The sequence below is a fragment of the Orbicella faveolata genome, unplaced genomic scaffold (assembly GCF_042242905.1).
Source record: "Orbicella faveolata isolate gen_17 unplaced genomic scaffold, um_ofav_v1 contig_27, whole genome shotgun sequence".
Lineage (NCBI taxonomy): Eukaryota > Metazoa > Cnidaria > Anthozoa > Scleractinia > Merulinidae > Orbicella > Orbicella faveolata.
In genome coordinates, this window is record NW_028301555.1 from 3,773,791 (window position 1) to 3,778,945 (window position 5,155).

At 39.4% G+C, this 5,155-nt stretch overlaps 1 pseudogene; it reads right to left on the reverse strand.

Moving 5' to 3' along the window:
• Nucleotides 1-321: 321 nt before the first annotated feature.
• Nucleotides 322-3,876, reverse strand: LOC149107194 (uncharacterized; annotated as a pseudogene).
• Nucleotides 3,877-5,155: the final 1,279 nt, after the last annotated feature.

Here is a 5,155-nt window from a genome sequence, read left to right on the forward strand (position 1 = left end):
GCGTTAGTCGTTCGTCCAGTAAGCGACCGGACGACGAGAGCGCTTTCAAGGAGGATATTGCTTTTTTAAAGTAGAGGGGAGGGGGGTGGGGGATACACATATCACTGGTCGCCATTTTGGAGGGGATACACATATCACTAGTGATATGTGTGCGGGGATACACATATCACGGGGATACACATATCACTGTGACACCGGCTCTGTTGTCACTAATGAAATGCGATTTTCCGATCGACAACATTCAGGTTTCGGGTCGTCTCCATTCGACGAATCGATCGATCCGACAGGCTTTATATCCACCTAATAGCTAATGAGATGTAATTTTCCGATCGACAACGAATAGAAAGTTCTCTTTTCCGATGGAATCTACTCGACGGTATTGGACATGAGTGTTCTTTTTACGTCTCACAAAGTAAACAGTAAATGCCTTGCAATGCTGTTGCTCCAATTGAAGTCGCAATTCCTTCAGTTTGATCAGCAAGGTCCATGGACAGGACTCACGACTCAAACGGCATTTGGCAGAAATCCTTAGGTTTGCCGACAGAGCGTTCATTATTAACTACCGCCGGTAAAATCAAACTTGAGCTCAACCATGAAGCCATCACCACTGCGTTTATGGTCGCTACTACAATGTGCTTTTTCCATCTTCTTCGCCAGACAGCCATTACAGGCATATTTTGATATCGAGTTTCAATAGCTAGCGAAAGACTGGTGAAAAACCACTCAATTGCCAATGCGACTGATGTTGTGAGAGCAGAGGATTGTAGCAGCTGGAGGGCAGAATTGTCGCTGCTGAAAAAATAACGATACAAGTGCAGGAAGCCATTGACGGAGATGACACCACTTGATTCGTACAAGATGCTCATTATGACAATATCAGCTGTTAGTCTCTCACGACGAGGAGTACGGAAATTCCCGCAGCGAACCAATCTCCTTTGCCAAATCTGATGGTATATGTGGTCGATGAAAACCATAGCACTGCGTTCTATCACTTCTGCAATTCCATGGATCACTCCAATCACAGCAATTGCTTTTACATCTTCAACATCCACTTGTAAAAATCTCAGCATTACAGCCGACCCATAATACAACGGAACCAACAGCACAAATGAATGTCCCGGATGGCTGATTCTCCACAATCGCTGGACACAAAAGCGTGACACTTCTTTAAGAAAAACCGTGATGAGCGGTGCGAATATGGCAATGAGTACTTTGCCAACAATGTTGTCTTGTCTGTTATAAGCTGGATATATGAAATAAGCTTCAAGAATACCCGTAACATATGTTAAAAAACATGGAATTGCTAAAGATAAAAATAACGAGAGCTGTTTTTTTCTTGGCCCCCTGCAAAAATGTTTGGTAATGATGCAGACTTGAACACACAGACACAGAAAAAATAGAACATTTCCTGGTAGCACTTGAAGCTTTGTCAAGTTGAAGTGAGCAAACACGAGAGCTTGGAGTAGGCGATAACATACATCAAATATATAAAAAGCTAGAGCTGTTAAGGAAAGTGTCAGTTTTAGTCCTGATATTTGAAATGGACGAAAATAAAATAGGCTATTGACGAAAAGCCAACAGTAGAAGAAAAAGGCAAAAATGGCTTCGGAGACAGCTCTGATCCATCGTAGTTTGTTCGGTATCGATTTTTCTGGATGGACTAAGCAGTTGAGCTGAGTTTGAAAGCTGAGATAATAAACTAAAATTGAAATCATTCCGACAATGACGGCACTTAAAACAGACACCAGAAATCCAACGTAAGCTGATTTGCAAACAGTACGGACGAAAGACGGTCTAAACTGCTTCCAAGCCATAGCTCTATCGTTTCCTACGTCCCCTGTTTCTTCGGTTTCTTCTGTCGAGCATGCGTTCAGCAACCTTGCCTGAATCTTGGAAGAGAGCAAATAATCCAACGTTCAGTTACATCTCTGTCACTGTATTCTTGGTAAATGAGCTCATCTACCGGCCGACAGTACCATTCTTTGCCCGTGTCTTCTAGAGGATTGTACCCAAATAACTCCAAATCGCGCTCGGCTTCATCAAAGTCGGAATGTTCAGCAACACTGCGGGTGAAGCTAAAAATTATGTGACCGATGAACTCAACAACAGCGTGGCCAATCATGTCGTTACGAGCTGCAGTTGTAGAATTGACAAGCGAGTGTATACGGGCTGTGTTAATATACCACTATTGCGCACACGAGAAAGCAACTATAACGTCAATTTCCTCCAATAAACCTTGATTTCTATATATAGCTTTAGAGAGATAATGTATATTATATATTTATCAGTATTCTTCGCTGTAAGTGTTTCAGGCCATCAAAAAAAAGTAGTTTTTCTTCCGCAATGGATTACATGTAGAGAAGTGCTGTTGACTATTTCAGTAGCGGCGGAAGTGATTATTTAAGCAAACTCCCACGATGGCAACTACAATTGCTTAAATTGGAAAATTTACTGCGATGATCATTCTTCACTTTCATCTACAACCGCAGTTCATATATGGATTATTTCATATAAACGTCACATCATTACAACAGGAAAATCACGCAAAAAAAAAAAAAAAAATTAACGAGCACACCAATGGCTCTGCACGTCCGTTATAGATCTTTGTACATTTCTTAGCCGTCTTCTGCAAATCAACAATGTGAAACAACAATGTAAAATGACCAAGTTTTGGGCATTTTGGAGAACACGAACGACTAATGACAACTAATTTTTCGTATTTCCTTTTAAACTGAACCTTGTTACTCGCATATTTAACGCGATCACGTTTTGAGACTGATCGGCACACGCAACAGATCTACATAACTAATCGCGAAATTCGAAGACAAAAATATAAAACCATTTTCTACTAGGCGTCAGGAACTTAAGCAAACAATGACTGCAACGGCAACGAAAAAACGTAACTAAACAAAAGATTAAATGAGAAGAATAATCACTATGCACGTGCGTTTTAAATCTTTGTACATTTCGTAGCCGTCGTCTGCAAAAACAACAACAACAACAACAACAACAACGTGAAATGACCTAGTTCTGCGTATTTGGAGAACGGTAGCTTTTTCTTATTTCTTGTAGGAATTGATCGCTGGTATTACATATTTAGTTTCAGCAAGTTTTCAGACCGATTGGAGTGCTGAGCAGATTTAGATAGTTACAAAATTCGAAGGTAAAGTATAAATCTACTTTTTATTAGGCGTCGTCCCTGGCGGCGGCGTCGACGCTACTGCTTAAGGTTCCTAAATTGCCAAGACAGAATGAGACGTTGATCACAGAACGAGAGCATGGCATTCTATCAAGTCAAATGCATGCTGGTTGGTTAATAGGATACGGGTAGAGTAACCTTTCTGAGGGAAGGAATAAAAGAACTATTTAATCAACTGTGTACTCGACTTTGCTTACGCAGCAAATAGCCCGCGCGGGATGCTACTAAACTGAGCATCAGATGCCGACGGCGCTTTTGCCGATGGTCGAATAAATTCATAGGCCAGAATTCTGCCAAAAGCTGTAACAAATTTATTGCATTTGGCTACGAAATTTTAACTACCTGGATATGTGATCTTGTGTGAAAACCTTCAGCTCAACATTATTTTTTTGTATCAACTAAGTGTTAATTTTAACTTCTTTGTGCCAAAAAAGGGTTAAAATAAAACCATATCGTTAGAATCGTGATTTTGTGTCAAAACGTTCAGCTCTACATTATTTTCTTTCAACCGAGTGTTAAATGAAAATATCCTTTGTGCCAAATAAAGGGTCAAAACAGAACCATATCATGAAAAGTTGTGATTTTGTGTCAAAACCTTCAGTTCAAAATATTTTTGGCTTCAACCAAGTGTTAAATTCCTGTGTCAACAACAAAACCATATCTTGAGATTTTTTATTTTGTGTCAAACCCTTCAGCTAACACTATTTTTCGTTTCAACCGAGTGTTAAATTAAAATTTCCTTCGTGTCACAAATGGTTAAAACAGAACCATATCTTGAGAATCGTGATTTCGTGTCAAAACCTTCAGCTAACATCATTTTTTGTTTCAACCGATTGTTAAATTTTAACTTCCTCTGTTCCAAAAAAGGGTTAAAACAAAACCATATTTTGAGAGATGTGATTTTGTGCCAAACTTTCAGCTCCACACTATTGTTTTGTTTCAACCGTATGCTAAATTTTAACTTCCTTTGTGTCAAAAAAGGGTAAAAACAAAACCAGTCTTGAGAATCGTGATTTTGTGTCAATACTTACAGTTCACCATAATTTGTTTCAGCTAAGTGTTAAATTTTAACTCCCATTGCGCCAAAAAAGGGTTGAGGATTAGAGATTCACTGGTAGATATTGATTATTGGTTAGAGGGTGTTTTAAAATTCTTTTTCTGCCATGGAAAATAAAATATAGCATCATTCCGTCCCTTTTTTTTGATATTAATGTAACTAAATCACTCCTGGGGGAGTGGGGCTATGACACGTGCGACCATCTGTCCCGGTGGGGTAAACCTCTGACCAGTAATAGATTGAGCCCATACATTAATCCGGGTAAGTAGGATGAAAACAAAAATAAAACTTTTATAAATGTTGATGAAAGCTGAGTGGTCCTAAAATGGGAATTATTTTTGCCCCCCCCCCCCCCCCCCGCCAGTATCCCGCTATTTTCAGCTTCTTTTTGAGCCTGCAATCGTAAAATGGTTCACGCTTGCATTATCTAACTGACATAAAATGGTAACAATTAAACTGGTACTGGTGAGCAAAATAATGTCGCACCAAATTATCAATCCCAAAGGGGGTTGTATCCCTCGTATAAAAGAAAATTGTCGTTCTTTTAACTTTGCAAGGCTACCAACCCGAGAAGCTAATAAAAAAGGTTTATAACCTTTTCTTGTTGGATGTGCAGCACACACAGCAAGAGATACCATACCGTGGAATTTCGATTGTAACAAAGGGACCGCAGGCTTTCTTGATTGGGTTACAACAGGAACACAAGGGAATGGAACAATTTTGTGGCCCCCGATGAAGATTGTCAATGGGACACAGGGTATTTTACTTTCGGGATCCAAGAGAATGGAATTGGCTAGCCCACAATATTAAGAACACTTAAGGAGTTGATAGTTTCAAGCGGACACTTTTTAATAATATGTTTCATGCGAAATAACTTTGGATAGATTTTGAATAATTTT